Below are 16,839 nucleotides of genomic sequence, written 5' to 3'. Positions count from 1 at the left end.
TATCATGTTCTGTAGATTCCCCAAAAGGAAAACATTAATTAAGGAAGGAGGGGGCGCTCACTTTAATTGTGGCAATTTTCTGTCACGTTTTCTACTTTTGAAGTTGGTGTGTTTAATCCACATTGTTTGATATTCAGAAGAATCTTGGGTTTCGCACCAAACGCTAGTCGATGTTATTTCGTTTCTTGCAATTTTTCCACCGTAGAAGTTTCTTTTTTAGCAATTAAGGCAACAAATCTCAAATTCTTACAAATTAAATAACAAACGACGAATTATCGTGGTAGTTTAACATACATATCAATTCAAATACGATAACTGAATTATTACCGCACTATGTGTTTAACCTTTCTTCTTTTCTTTCTTTCATTCTTTTTTTCTTACTTTCTTACTTTCTTTCTTTCCATCTTTCATTCTTTCTTTCTTTTTTAATACCACCATATATGATTACTGCACTTAGGTACCAAGTCACCTTTTAATGTTTGTGAAGAAGAGGAAAAAATGGACACCTACTCTTGGCCCCGATTGTAGGAATTGTGCACCTTCTGTAATTTATGAATAGCATTGTTCTTTCTGAAGGTCAGGTAAATATCAAGGAAAGAATCATTTGCTGTCACGTTCCCAACCTGCATAGAACACATTAAGGTCCGTTAGATCCACTTAAATCAGTTCTCTAACACTTTTAACAATATTTTTCTTAAGTTTCCTCATCAAATGTTTGTTCTTTCGCACTACATAAAAAATTACGCTTATTCAATAAAACGGGTTAGGCCGGGGTCATGGTGCCAGGGCCACTCTAGTCATAAAGCACAGAAAAGACAATCTGGAAACATGAATGATAATGTAGTGATTGCGCAGGCGAGCTGGTGGATGTTAACCATTTTGTTCTTAGCCCGTGGAAACATGAGTCACCGAAATATCCATGGTTCGAATGCCGCGTGCAAAGATCTTTTATTTACCACATTGCCATGCGGCATTTGAAGCACGGATCTCGAAGGTGACTTGTATTCGAATCGTTATGCAGACTGTCCTTTGCCTGAATTATAAGCGCTGTGACCGCGGTTTTAGGCTGCTGTTAAATAAATGTAATCCAAGAGTGAAATCCAGATTTAAGTGCAATTGCATTTGGATATAGCTGTTAAATATTTGTGTATTTATTCATATGATGCACTACTCAGACACATTGTACACATGTCAATAAAATTGTACTTCAATATGCTCACGTGTTTGTACGTGTCTTTCAAGACATTTTCTTGGTATATTTCTCCGGGGTAGCCTATCTTAAAAACCAGATTTTCAAGCTGAAAGCAAAGAATAAACATTGGTTATATAAATCAATCAAATATTTTGCGTCTGATTTCGAGCATATAGTTACCTTATTTTTTGCCTCTTCTTTGGTCTGATTGTCTATGCACGTGTTATTTTGCAAAACAACTCCAAGAGCGTCTCTAATACTATTGGCAATAAACTCTACCTGAAAATAGATGCATATTTCCAGCCCGAGAAATGCTTTTTATGATGTTCGATACAAATTTAACACAAAAATTATTTTCTGCTCGCAGCGAGATAATGAAAATATACTGATTCCGCTCTAAATTTGCTTGTGGCGAAATTACGATACGAATCATTTTTAAATTATTTGTGTCAAATTAGTTTGTACCAGTTCTGTGTTTCACTGAGAAAAAATAAAATATTGTAGATTATCAGTTTAGAATACAAAAGTTATGAACAATTTTGTACTGTAATCAGCTACTGCTTATCATTTTCCACATTGGTATAAATTTTATGTTGAATATCTGTTGTTTCGGTCAGAGTGAGTGTAGGGGGTCACAGTTTTGCGCGCCGCCGAGATAGCGTTTCGTTTAAAGGATTCATTTATAAGACCCGGTACGAGCTGAACCTATAGCTCTTCATCATGGACGGAGTTTTTTTATTTTTCCCACGGCCGCAAGTGTTCACCCCTATCCGCAGGGCCGGGACACCCAGGCACATAAACCTACACATCCAGCAGAACACCTAAGTTCACTTGTCAGGGCTGGCCGTTTTGTGAATCAGTCGAAGTGCCAAAGACGCGGGTCTCGGACGCAAGCCACGAAGGCGGAGTCCTCGCATCATGTTGCAGTGACTGTGGGGGCTAGCTGCGGGTTACCCGAGCGCGACAAAGGTTTACGAGCAGTCGTAGACGTATTGTTATTTGAAACCCCGAGGGTGGTTTCCGTATTCTTTGAATCCTGTGTGTTCCTTCGCTGCGCTTGCGTTAGCGAGATGCATTTTTAATGTGTCGGGCAACTTAACCGTTTATCTATTTTTTTCTAATGTACCTAATGCTCGAGCTTTGTGATTGCGGAACAATTTTCCTTGTGAGGCACGTTTTGGCTACTCTCACAGAAATTATCGGAGTCAGTTTATTTTCTCCGACCAGAAACAAAACCAGGGTTTTATAAGAGTTGAACAATGCACAAGTTCGTAGGTATTGATCTTGTTTCAAAAACCACAGAAGTAGAAGACAAAGTAGTGAAAAAGCACGACAGTCAATCGCTCACTCGCAACCGGCAGTGCAATCAAACGTCGGTAGCCGCATACAAAGAAACAGAAAGCCACTTGCGTTCACTCGAACCTGCCAGTTGCGACACAGTCCATATCTGTCGTGTTTTTTTTCTGTTTTGTCCTCGTCTTTTGAACGCTTTTTACCCAGAGTGCAGCCAGGGCTCGTGTCTAAATGTTTAGGCTTTGAGCCGTGGGACCTGACCTTATGAGCTGAGTGAGCCCTTGACCTTCAGGCGAGGGTGGTGTTACTCGTCCAACTGGTCGAGAGTGCGTCGGGGCCTGCACCCAATGGTATACTAACTAGGCCCTGATTGGATAGGACAGGTTTCGGCGCACTGACATAACTTCTCACCTGATGGGAAATTGTTGAACTAGAACTGACCCGTGCGCGGTCTTTCACTCCCGCGGTGTTTCACGTTACTTCTTTTATGCGCGGCAGGCAGCTGCTCTCGGGCTACAAGTTAGCCGGCGTCTTTAACGTACGCGGGAGGACACTTGACGCCGAAGCGTCCCTCTAGAAAATTATTAAACTGCGTAAACCGTACGTGGCAGTTAGTTACACTTATTTTAAATTTCTGCTATTTCATGGAATTGCGTTACGAACCAGTAAAGTTTATTTGTTTTATTTATTTAGACACCTCCAACGATTGCCATCGAGGTCCGGGACAAAACAAGCTAACAACTCTACTCTTAGCTTCAATGAGGGATTATTAATACAAAACTATTGACGATTTTTATTTGTAGGGTACTTACATCTTGTTTCTCCGTTGAATTAAAGTACTTATCCACATACAGCCTCCCCAGCCCGTAGCCGAGGACGGGGTCGTACGGATCGTTCAAGGCGCTGACGCAATGTCTCCATCGCGGCTCCTGTCCCTGGAGACCCCTCCACACTTGGTTGAACTTAAAGTTGAGTGTTGTCATATTATGCGAAGCAATCGGACCTAGTTTATATAAAAGTTTCCATCCAAAATAGTTGTTCACTACAACCCTGAAGAAAAAAGAAAATTTGAGAAGACACTTAAGACTCCTTACGTGTATGAATGCGAAAGCATTCAAGCAGCGCATTCCTACAAGGAGTCTTCCTTTTTCAAACTGCACTCCGGCTGTGACATCACGCTCCCCCACTGCGTAGGCGCGGCACCCCCCCCCCCCCCCCCCTCTCGGCTCCAGGGCTTCCGTGACCATGCATCTGCGTTGCTGTGCTTTTCTTCGTGTTTTATCTTTTGCGAGGAGCGTCTGCTTTGACCTTCAGCGGACCCTGCGGCTTCCGTCACAAAGAATCTGATGTGACGCGTCGAAGCCAATGGCAATGTATTCCTCGTTTCGCTGCTACAGACTACAAGCTTCGCTCCATGGGACCGGGGAATTTAGGTGCCGAGTTTCGCGGCTTCAAAAGCTGATAACGCCGGTTTCCTTCCTAGGAAATTTAATGCTTTCGCATTAAAACGTTAACTCAATCATTTCTGGCTCTGATCTTCACTTGCAATGCCGAACCCGAACCTCCGCCATCTCAAATACCTATGCGTTTTTTATAGTTTTTTTTAATAGCAATTAATTTAGAGAAGGTTGCTAAATGTCACGCGTGGCATAAGTTTTTTTTTATTAATCTAGACCAGGCGTCGGCAGCGTTTGTGCTGCAACGGGCCAGATAGCCGCAAATTGAAGACGGACAGGGCCGGACGGAGAAATGAGGACGAGTGGCGGGGTGGGGGAGGGGGAAGGGAGGGGGGGTTTAGTGATATTTTGTAAACAAACAGTCATATACTAAACGTGGTATAAAAAGATGTTGTCTTGAGTCAATAAAACATAAAGTAAAATTCCTCGAGCCCCGTCTCGGTAAAAGTTTGGGTGTTCAATATTGCCCGCCACGATCGACAGTTGTCAAGCACTTCGAATGGCTCATGCTTCATTCACAAGATTCATGTTTGAATTCCCGGTCCTAATCTTGAGAAAGTATATTCGCAGATACATATAGGTATATATATATATGTATATATACATATTCGCGTTGTAGCAGGCAGTTCAATTAAGTCCGCTGCGAGATTACGTAGATGTAAAAACCTTTATTCAGGGAGGCCCACCGAAGACTTAAAGGGTAGGTTCTTAGGATCGCCTAAGTATGGCGATAACTCACCCTGCGGGCTTTGAGCACCCTGGATATTCTTAAATTACGATGATGCGCAGCCGATTTTTCTATTGAAAAGCGATCAAAGATCGCAGCACACTGAGGTCATCTCAGAACATGGGAGGATCATGTTCCGGTACCCAGGGCGACATGTGACCAATGAAAACGGGACATTTCGTGGAGATTGCAAACGGCGTTACTACAAAATGTGTATGATTTTGTAGATGATAAGAGCAAATTAGAATATGTGACAAATGTTTATTCTTCGCGGAGAGAGATACTGCAATATTCGTTTTAAAATTAACAGTTTTTCTTGATTTTTTTTTTTTGTCTTTGTGGGAGTGATATGCCCGGTCGTCGTCTGGTCTGCTCTCGAGCGCGCGCTCTCTAGGTTGAATAATCAGTCTTCCTCGTGAAGATTCTGTCCGCGATGCCGGTGACTTCCAAGCGTGCTTGGCGGTCCGTCATCATCCGCGAGTACGACTGACTAAAAAAAGCTCGCCGAAGTCCTGGTGTCCGGGCTGTCCGGGCGACGAGCCGCGCGTATTCGAGATATTGCCACGCTCGTCGCCGAGCAAGGGCGTGGGTGGCCGAAGGGTTACTACCCTGCTTGGCCGTCGCGCGGAAGATCTGGGTTCAATTCTTGGGAGCATTGTGTCCGTGTTTTTACTCTTTCTACTTGGCGTTTCGCAAATTCGAGAACATTCTTTTCTGAACGAGTTACGAATGTTCTACGTGCGGAACGTTTTAGGACGAATGTTCCAGAGACCCACGTGCCTAGAAAAGGTGCTCCGCGTGGCAAGCCACATCAGTCTCGCCCCAGCGGTCGATTATGCTGTTACGCCTATTTCGACGCCCGCGACTCTCTGTTGTTATCTTCTGTTTTTTTTTTTTTTCTTTTTTTTTTTTTTTTCTCGGCACAAGTTAGCCCCATTAAACATTTCAGTTTTCTCAGCCATTCCTTGTTTCGTCACCTCGTCATTCGAGACAATATCACTCCGCAGGTCACCTGTCGAAGACGCGAGGATACTTCGCAAAGCTATTGGCTGACAGTGGTTCTGCTTTCGGAAAGTGGTCCTCCTATCGTCTGAGATGACCTCGGTGTATTGCGATCTTTGATTGGTTTTTAATAGAAATACAGGCCGCGTTTTGTCATGACTTAGGGATTTCTAGGATGCTTAGAGACAGAGCAAAGAGTTATCGGCATATTTTGGGGATGTCACACACCTCCTCATGGCATCTTTAACTAAGCCTTTTACTGCAACTGCATCCATCAGCTTATTGCTTGTTCGGAGATCGGCTGATCAGCAAACTCTATCTGGCAAACCTCTTGAGTTAATACGTCTGCTTATGCCCAGTTTCGAACCAAACATACCCCTTGTCCTATACTTGTGCGTGTGAGTGTGCGAGCGTGTATATCTGTGTGCGTACGTGTGCGTGCATATGTGCGCGTTTGTGTGTGTCTGTGTCTATGTTTCTTCGGGGCGGTCAATATTGATGGCGTTCCGGGGACAGTACAATATTCCCTATTGCCTCGCGGACCGGATCCGGCCCTCAGGCCATAAATGTAGACAATATTATAATGTGTTACAGGACCAGGTGCTTTGCAGTTTTTTTTTCCTGTGTTAATAACATTAAGATTTGTAAGCCTGTGCAAACGCCACCGCATAATATCGTGTGCATATTTGTTGTTTGTGTTAAAGGCCGACGTACACTTTGCGCTTTCCACTTTTGCCCACCTCCTCCTTTCCTATAGGAAGTATTCGCTTTTACGCCATATGTGTGGGTGCTCTTTAGAGCGCATGCTCAGAACGAGCTCACCTCAATAGGCTGCTAAGACCGGCACTCCCGATGGTGCGGAATGCACGTTGTAAAAGAACTGTGGAAGCTCGCCATCAACACGTGCTCAGAATTCGCGCACACAGATATGGCCGCCAGTGAATACTCTCTATATGCTCTCCACGTTTTACCTTGGCTCAACTGGGCACTCCCTCGCAGGCTTAGAGAGGGGAGCGTTAAGAGGATTATCTTCCCTGCAGAAAACCGAGGTTGGTACGTCGGCCTTTAAGAGTGCCTTGGACACGTGTAACTTTTTTTTAAATTCGTACATATCAAACAACCCTAGAATTCTATATTCAGCAAATTGTCTCCATAAATCATCGGGCTGACAGGACGACTACCGTATTTACTCGAGTAATAGCCGCACTGTTAAGAAGAAAACCTGAGGGTTCGCTTTTCCGCGGAGCACGCAGATTGCCAATCACCACGTTCGACAGCATGATTCCAGCTGTTTACAGGCCAAAGATAACGTCTTCGTGGCAAGATACCATCTTTCAAGGTTGAATTTGTATGCAGAATCGTATTCCAGATCTAATTATTCGCTATGTTATTTATGCGCAACGCAATGATTGGTTGTATATGTCTTCTGTGGGAAAGTAGACGCAAGGGCCTTGTTCATAAATAGTGCGGCTATTACACGAGTAAATACGGTAGGTTTGAAAAAAGAACATATGTAACGATTCATTCATTATAAAATTAAATACAAATTGTGAGGCAGTGATAACTCTTATGTCTCTTCCTATAAGGCTTCATATTTCATTTACAGTTATTGTAGTTTCTACCAATTTGCCCCAGATGACTGTAATTCTTTCCTAGATAAGCACGTACGACGTTTTGTTCAATAAAAATAATTCCAGCACATTGAAGACGGCTTCTGTTGAGAGTTGAATTGATTTGTATTTTCTCTCCTTACCCAGATGTTCCATTGAGCAACTTCATAGCTCCCTTAAGGAATCCTACATCGAAAGCATTAACCTCCTCTTCTCCGGTTAAGTTCACTGACGCATCTTTGAAGATATCCGATAGAAGCTGAAGCCACCCTTCCTGTCAAAACAAAGTGACATAGCTGCTTCCATTCAACCCTTACACTTGCTTTCATCTAGCTTTGTAAAATGTTAGGCTTACCGATTCTAATTTTCTATCAATGTCTTTCAGCTTCGTGGATGGCTCGGGATCCATTTCAGGTGCGCTCGTAGATTCGTCACTTTGGGCCTGGAGCTGGATTACAAGAGTAGTGATCGGCAATTTTCAAAAACACCGATTTTTCATCAAACAACTCTAAATTCTTTTGATGATTAATATTATTAAAATAGAAAACGTTTGCACTTATAAAGTTTTGCTTGGACTATCACGTATCAGTCGATGTTTAAATTTGCTTTGCAAGTATAGATTTTGCTTAGAGCTTAGAGTAATTTTAGTCACTTTCTACTGCAGCGATATTAGAACATTGATTTGAGTTTAGAACATTAGGTCAATTCCACCGCTGGGAAATTCCGTAATCGGCCAGAGGGCATATTCGCAGAACTGCCCAACTTTCGTCCGCCAAATGACATTCCATTAATTTATGCGGGTTATCTAAGTAAATGTCCGATCCCTCTTTATATACGGCTTTACTGGTTACTAGCTTGCCGCCCCTGCATGAATTAAGTTCTCTCGGGCCTATGACATTTCTAATATTGCATGAGCCCCGAGAGTATTTTCGAACAGGTGTGCTAACAAATTTCGAAAAGCTTTGGACTTAGTTTCAAACCTTCGAATCTTTTGGCGAGATAAGAGAACACTACCGTTGAACTATTCCTTTTGTTCAAAAAGAAGCTACACGCTTTGTTTAGTGCATCGCCTTAACGATATAGCTTGTCCTCTATCTTCGAGTCGACATAATTAACAATAACGGGTGTTAAACTGATATTTGTTAGAACATATGCACTTAAACAGATACGTTTGAATACATGGTTCGACTGATGTCTCGAACCATATAGCCAGACAATCGGGTTCTAGCGGTCCGTCGTCTTTCGGTAGAGTTGAGTCACCATGGATATGTTCTAACTCATAACGGGATGTTTAGAAATTTGACGCAGTTTTTTTAAATGGCTCAGGCTAAGCACACAATAAAATTGTGATGAATTTGAGGAACAGTTCTTTTAACTTTAGCTACATATATGATATATTCTTTGGTTTATAACGTTTACTTTATGGCTTCCTCATTGTTTTGCGATTACCGTCGACACAAGAATACAGCTACCAGGTTGCAAATGCAACCTGCGCGGCGGCCTCATCTTACGCGAATCCTGACACACACTTTGCTGACACCATCCATTTCTTTCGGGATATATTTTTTTTAATCGCAAAGGAAACATGTTATTTCTTTTAAACGAAGAAACACACAGACCAACCTTTGACGACTACAGTTTTCTCTAATCCGGGCACATCCTTGTCAAATCGCCTTCCGGTTTCGCAATGAACGTGCTGTTTGAAATGTTTCACACTGTGTAAAATCGTTTTTGGTGTTTTTGTGCACAGGTCAATGCTGTTAAAACGCCATATATTGTGCTGATACCGATGCATTACGCGATTGCGAGAAGCTGTGAACCAACTCTCACAAGTTATTTTGTTTTTATTTCCGCGTGATTTTCGCACATGGACGGCGATGCGAGTATGGCTTTGTGAAGAGACGCTGACGTGTCGATGAAACGTCGTTGAACATCAAGTACGGAACATCCGTCGATGAGCCTTTCATCGGCAAATAAGACGCCGAGCCTGCCAGGCCAAAAGGTTTTCATTAGAATATATATTTTTTTAACAGGGCGTTATTAACAAAGTATGGCCTTTTGGCCTTTTTTTCTTCTAAAACTGGGTTTATTCATGTGGTAATATGTGCGCTTTGTATTTGTAGGTCGTTGTACATTATAAAAAAGTAACTAGGTAATAGTGGTTCACCTTTTAACACAATGCCCGGAAAGAACAGGGCCGGACTGGTCCGCGAGGATTTATGCATCGTGCGTTCTGCTCTATTTTTCCAGTTATGCGTTTTTAGGAGCAGCCGCAAGCTCGGAGCGTTTTTCGGCTAGTACAACAAATTTGACGCAGCAGCGTTCGAGGAACTGATCAAAATTACGTCGAGATACCACTACGACTTTCCGTATCCGCACTTTGCATGCCGCCTGTCAAGCTTGTTATTCGACGCATTGCCGTGCTGCCGTACTTCATACGATGCACGGATAAAGGTTCATTCACATATATTTGAAGCGTCCAACTACGTTACGAACTGACGTTAAGTTATGATCGCCAGAGAAACCGGGACGCCCCTGCTTAGAATGGGGTGTGCTGCTTGCACGCCAAAACGAAACACGCTTGTCCCGACAACTCGCGGTCGTAAGTCGTCGTAGCGTATTCAAACGCCACGTTGTCTCGGGACAGGCCATTTACGGGTACCAACGAAACTCTTCATTATATTCCTGCATTTGTTGCGTCGAACGGGTGGTCGTCTTTAGGACTTCTTAGGCACGTTGCACGTTGATATTTGCCTGTAACAAGCGCGATCATTCAGAAACAAACTCCGATAATACACGCTCGTAATCGCGCAATCCCCATCGGAAAACACTTCCAGCACCCAGCAAGCAGAAATTAATATGACAACCAGAAGCCTGCATCTCATTTTTTGTTGTTTACTTTGAAAGTGTGTGTAGAATTTTTCGCCACGTAAAAAAACTAAACAAAAAAACAAATGCGTCTTACTTTCGCGAGTGCGTGAGAGCGGGAAGGAAAATTGTTGCGACCTGGGGTGCCACCGTAACCTAAAGAACAATGTGGCATCATCAGGCAACGTGATTCTGAAGAAAACTATTAGGTCAGGTGACTCAGGAAAACAATACATATGGCGATTCCACGTTACGTACTTAGGGCTCAAATTCGCCACACTATCTACGCTAAAGAAACCTTAACCTGTTGTTGTTTTCTTTGGGGAATGAGGTAGTTGTGTTTTTTAGCTCGATCGAGCTCTTTCCTGCTATGATCGACTGCGCCTGCTGGAGTAGCCGACGGCACAAAGAAGCTTCTGATGGTACTCAATCATTTACAGAGTTCGGTTTTTATTCGGAGTTAAGACGAGCCGTCGCTCGAAAAGTCGGCTTGCCGGAGGCCAGAATGGTTCCGGCGGAGCAACTCGCAAAGCCTTTTAGTTTTACCGATAAAAAATAAATAAAAGGTCACTCAGCTAAGTTGACATAAATTAGAAACTACGGTCGGCTGCCATGCGCTATGCCTATGCAAGATGCTTCTGCTAGGAGTCGCACTGCGGCGTTACCGTCTTGTCGCACGCTTCGAATAATCTCGATTATTGCGCAGAAAATCACCGCTGCTCTGGCACTCAAACTCTTCAAACATTGTTTCATAATCATAGGCACCTTTTGATGCACCTTTTACATTACCAGTAACAAGGGCAAAGAAACTTAGCACCGTGAATAATTCTAACATAATTACTCATATTAATTCTACTGCTTATTTGAGCCACTTACCAATTCAAACTCTATGGTGCTTGAGGAATTGTCTCCGTAATCATAGAGGTAATAATCCGAGATATTATGATCTGGCCAATCTGGTAGCTCGAACTCGATGTCGTAGATTTTCTGGCGATAAATTAACAAAAGTATAGTCAAAGGTCTGACAAAGAAAAAAGGCCAGTATGAATCCTGTCTAAAAACAATCGCAATCGCACTACGCTTCAGATGACTGTTAGTTTATTTGTCACATAAAAAATAGTTTCTGTGAGGCAAAGCAGATGAGCGATGTGCCAATTACTGGTCAACAAACTTAGCGATTCATTTGAAGCTCGGCAGCTCGATCAAATCTTCAAAGTAAATTTTGTTACAATACCTTGTTCAAAAATTTTGAATTTTTATTTTGTGTCTGGACTGAACAAACGACAAATCCTTTAACATAATAGCAATAATCGACAAAAAATAATCGCCAACGCCATTTCACATGGAACTTTGATTACCAACCATATAAAACATTTGAAACACAAAATAGGGAATGCTTATTCGGGTTTTAATACAAATACAAGCACCTAACTTAGTTACATTCTGCGCCTCCTGAAGCGTACCTGGGAACCAAAAAAGAAACTGATCGATTAAAATGGGGGCTCTATTCTGTATGTTTATGAGTTTCCAATTGGACGGCACCGCAGGGGGCACCTGTGAAAGCAGGTGTTTGGAGAGTGGCGTCTCCACGGACCCCGAGCCCCGCAGGGGGCGACTGCACCTTAGGTGCTAGGTGCTTGGTGAGTAGCGTCACCACGGACCCCAGCCACGTGGGCCACCATACCCGCACGCAGGGGGCACCTACTTTAGTAGGTGCTTGGTGAGTGGCGTCACTACAAACCCCGAGCCATGTGGGTTCGCCCACCCACGTCTGGCTGTGCGTGGCGTACCCGTGTCCGGGGAAAAGGGGATCCTTGTGGTTGAGCTAAGCCCGGGGTATGTTTGGACCCTTCGGGGCCCCCCGGTTGAGGCGATACACCGCTTCGGCCCCTGCTTCTCGTAGACGAGTGTCCTGGCTTGGCCCGACCAGGATGATTCAGTCAGTCGCCTCTTCAACCCTGTTCTTCCTTCTTTCACTTTTCCTTCCGCCTCCTTTTTCTTTCTTTTCCTCCACACTCTCTTCCTTCCTTTTTCACCTTCTTAGGCGGCAAGGGCTAACCTTGGCTAACCTTTCTTGAACCGCACTTGGTTATAGTTACCGGGTAGCACTGGTAGAGTAGCATACCCAGCCAGGCCATACTTGCTGTGGGGTGCTACCTACCCCCAGTTGGGCTCGGTAGGGGGCGTTGCGCCACGGTTTCTGAAAACCTCCTTATCTTTATGGGTTCCAAGCAAAACCAACTTGATCGGCTTCCCAAAAGAGTCCGCATCGAAGTTTTATCCTCAGACAAGACTCCAGGTAACCAATCCAAGTACCCAAAGTTTTTGGTCATTCATTCCGAAAGTGAAAAACAGCTGTAAAAATTATCGCCCTCTCTCGTTGCGAAAGTGCTTGAAAGTGTTGTGCGCAAAAGCTTCAAAGCCAAAAAAAATGTCTACTGGCGACCTTCTGGTGGAAACTGAAACCAGCGAGCAGAGTGCGGCGCTCCTTGCACTGAGTACGGTGTCCGACCATAAGGTGTCAGTCACGCCACATTGTACTTTGAATACGATTCAGGGAGTTATCTCTGAGGAGAACCTTTTAGAGTTAGCAGACGACAAAATTGCTGAAGGTCTTTCTGACCAAGGGGTCGTGGCCGCAAGGCGTATCTGCATGCGGCGGGACGGGCAGGAATTTAGAACAAAACACCTCGTCTAACCTTTGAAGCCACCACACTTCCTGAAGCCGTCAAGGCTGGATACCTCCACTGTTCGACCATATATCCCTAACCCCCGGAGATATTTTCAGTGTCAGAAATATGGACATGGCTCCCAGATCTGCCGTGGGAAAGCGACATGTGGAAAATGCAGCAAAACCGACCACAAGGCAGAGTCCTGCACAAACAGTGCACAGTCCGCAAACTGCAATGAGGCCCCCCCAGCGTACTCCAGATCATGTAGGGTATGGAAAGATGAAAAGGAAGTTCTGACACTAAAAGTAAAAGAAAACTTGACATACGAAGAGGCACGTCGCCGTTTCGTTTTCTTGCGGAAGGGCGGCTATGCGCAGGTGGTGCAGCGGGGGCATGCACCACTGAAGGTTGCAGTGTCTACACAGACGCTCTTTTTGAACTATCGCAAGCCACAGCAGTCCCCCATGCCCAAGCTGAAAATTCAGCAGCCCGGGCGCGCAGTAACGGCTGGGGGATCTACTGCCTCCTCCACCCAGACGACCACCCCGCCCGCTCTCACGGGGCAGCAGTCTGTCCCAGTTAGTGGCGAGCGAGCACAGACGGCATCCCCTTCACAGGATGGGTCGATAACGGCCAAGCCTGTCCGTAACCTGCGATCCCCTTTAAGGGAGAGGGGCCCAAGTCCTTAGGAGAGGACATCCACATCCAAGGAGCGGCATGGTTCCTGTGGCACTCCAGCAGCCAAAGGGCAGGAACAGGAAGTCTCCCGCGCCTCCCTGCCTGGCACCTCCACCGCCTCTTTGGCTGGAGGTGGCCGTGGCCGACGCCTGGCACCTCGTGGCCAGAGTCTTTCCACACCTTCTTGAAAGGTCTCGCCACAGGAATCAGGATCTATGAATGAGAGTACCCAGGCCTGCTCTCATGCGTTTGACACAAAAGACATGGAGTGGCAGACTCCCAAGGCCCGCCATAAAGGTAAAAAACAAATAACACCTCCAAAGTAAGTCTCCAACACATGGCTGCAACATTTCTTCAATAGAATTGCAGGGGATTGCTTACTAACCTTGACGACATTGACTATCTTCTGCAGGAACACAAACCTGCAGCCCTGAGTTTACAAGAAACACATTTAAGTGCCACACATACCAACTTCCTCCGAAATTTTACTGTCTTCCGTAAGAACCGCATAAATGCTTCCATTTCATCTGGAGGAGTAGCGATAGTAGTTCCAAGGCTGACTGGCTGCTTGTACGGCCATACCCTTACACACTCCTTCAGAAGCCGTGGCAGTGCGTGTTCTTGTACATAAAGCTATTTCTGTTTATTCACTATAATTATCACCCTCACCAGCTATACAAGTGCAGAACTTCACTCTCTTTTGGTTCAACTTCCAAAGCCCTTTCTTTTGATGGGGGATTTTAATGCCCACAATACCCTTTGGGGTGGGAATCGAACTGATGTTCGTGAGAAAATAATCCAATCAGTTTTACCTTCTCGAAGCCTTTGTCTTTTTAATACTGGTACTTCAACTTATTTTAACGCCTCATCCTTATCATAGACCTCCATGGACCTCTCCGGTGGTAGTCCCTCGTTGCTGCCTGACTTCTCATGGAGTGTAGATCAGACTCCCTATGGTAGCAATCACTTACCCATTGTTTTAAAAAGCACAGTCTCTTTTTGAGTCATTACAAACTCGAACTCCAAGTTGGAAGTTGGAAAAGGCTGACTGGGCCACTTTTAAAAAGGAGTCAGATATGCATCCAGATACATTAGCTAGCTTAGATGTTAATGAAGCCTGTGAAGTCCTGACTAATGTAAATGTCCAAGCAGCACAGCGCTCTATTCCAAAAACGTCAGGACGCTTACCATCAAAACCAAAGCCTTGGTGGAACGAGGAGTGTAGCCTAACTCGTAAGCGGCAAAACTGTGCATGGACAATCTTGCGCCGTTACCCAACAGTTGAAAATGTCATTAATTTTAAAAAGCTACGTGCTAAGGTCCGCTGTGTAAGACGCTAATAAAAGAAACCACCTGGATGTCGTATGCTTCTTTAGTCAACAGTTCTACAGGTGTAAAAGTCGTATGGGACAGGGTCCATAGAATTAGAGGGGAGTACCGTGCATTTACCATCCCTCTCTTTACACTAGATGGCAGTCGTGTTCCCACACTAGAACAACATGCAAATATTCTTGGTGAACACTTCCAGTCTGTCTCGGGATCTGACCATTATTCAGACACCTTTCTAAAATACAAGGCTGACAAAGAGAAAGCACAATAAAATGTACTGGAGGTTCTAAAAAGGCTTAAAATCAGCCGTTTACCCCTGTGGAACTGATGATCGCCATTGGCAAGAGAAAGAGTTCGTCCCTTGGTCCAGAACTTATTCATTACAGTATGCTTCAGCATTGACATCCTGCAACAATAGATACCATTTTATCATTTTTAATGGTGTATGGAGCAGTGGAGCTTATTCCACTCTCTGGAAAAGGGCAATTGTGATTCTATGGCTAAAGCCTGGAAAGGATCCATCATCACCTTCGAGCTTCAGACCCATTGCACTAACCAGTTCCCTTGGAAAAACGTTTGAACGAATGATGACTTTTAGATTGGTGTATTTCTTAGAACAGAAAAACTTCTTCGACAAATTCCAATGTGAATATCGGACAGGGTGATCAACTGTTGATCACCTTGTTCGCCTGGATAAAACAGTCAGGGATGCCTTTGTTAACAGACAACATTATTTATCGGTGCGTTTCGATATTGAGAAGGCATATGATACCACATGAGGGTACGGAATTTTAAGTGATTTAGTTTCAGCTGGATTTCGTGGGAAAATGCTAGCTCTTATCAAGAGCTTCCTCGATGAGCGCTCGTTTTAAGTGCGGTTGGGCACGACACTTTCTGAAACGTTTGTCCTGGAGAATGGTGTTCCCCAAGGGTGGGTGCTGAGTGTTATTGGGTTTCTGATCAGAATGAACTCTCTTAGAAAGGTTCTTCCCAGTTCTCTCTCGTATGCACTTTATGTTGATGATGTACAAATTTCCTGCTCTTCATGTAATTCAGCTAACTGTGAACGCCAAGTTCAACTAGGTAATAATGAAATGACACGTCCGGCAGATGAGAATGGTTTCCTTTTCTCAGCAGAGAAAACAGTGTGTGTTCTGTTTTCGCTTCGAAGTGGTGTCATTACAAAACCCACTTTAACTTTGGGAGGTCAGACCCTAAACGTACATTCTGAGCATAAATTTTAGGGGATATTTTTTTTTTATAACAAACTTAGCTTCCGTAGTCACATCTTGAGTCGTTTAAAAGTTCTTTCTCACAAGTCCTGGGATAGCGACAGCAGGTGCCTGCTGCGTTTCTATCAGTGCCTTGTTCGATCGAATTTAGATTTCGGTTGCATGGTGTACGGCTCGGCACGGCCGTCTCTTCTTCGGATCTTGGATCCTGTCCACCACCTGGGACTACGACTTGCAACGGGGGCTTTCCGGACCTCTCCAGTTCTCAGTCTTTACGCTGAACATAATGAATAGTCTCTTGGAAAAAGGCGTCTGTTCTTGGGCCTTCAATATCACTTAAGAGTTCGCTCCATGCCACGACGTCCTGCACTCGAAGTATTTCAGGACACGCGGTATGAAAGGGGGTACCAGAACAAACCTTCTGTTATACCTCCTTTTCCTCTGCGCCTTAAATCTGAGACCATGAATTTTGCAATGGACTTATCGACTCTGGTAGCAGCGTTGCACAGCCCAGTTGCACCCTGGAACATCACACCTATTCCGATTAATCTTTCTCTTTTAAGTATGACAAGAAGAATGTACCAGTGGAAGATCTTAGACAAGAGTTCTTCCAAATCTCCGAAAACTACAAAAACCTTGTACAGTTTTACACGGATGGAACGAAGGGGAGCAGCAGTGTTGGATGTGATTTAGTCGGGCCGTCATGCACTATTGTAAACCGGCTCAACAACCAAGCCACCATCTTTTCTGCAGAGTCGTATGCCCTACTGGTAACTGTG

General features: G+C 44.3%; 1 pseudogene; it reads right to left on the bottom strand.

Annotated features, from left to right (window-relative positions):
* Positions 1 to 7,450, bottom strand: part of LOC115314222 — a 33,341-nt pseudogene extending 25,891 nt beyond the window's left edge.
* Positions 7,451 to 16,839: the final 9,389 nt, after the last annotated feature.

Source organism: Ixodes scapularis, unplaced genomic scaffold (genome assembly GCF_016920785.2).
Source record: "Ixodes scapularis isolate PalLabHiFi unplaced genomic scaffold, ASM1692078v2 ptg000236l_1___fragment_2___debris__unscaffolded, whole genome shotgun sequence".
Lineage (NCBI taxonomy): Eukaryota > Metazoa > Arthropoda > Arachnida > Ixodida > Ixodidae > Ixodes > Ixodes scapularis.
The sequence above is the reverse complement of the archived record's forward strand: the minus strand, read 5'-3'. Positions and strand labels throughout refer to the sequence as shown.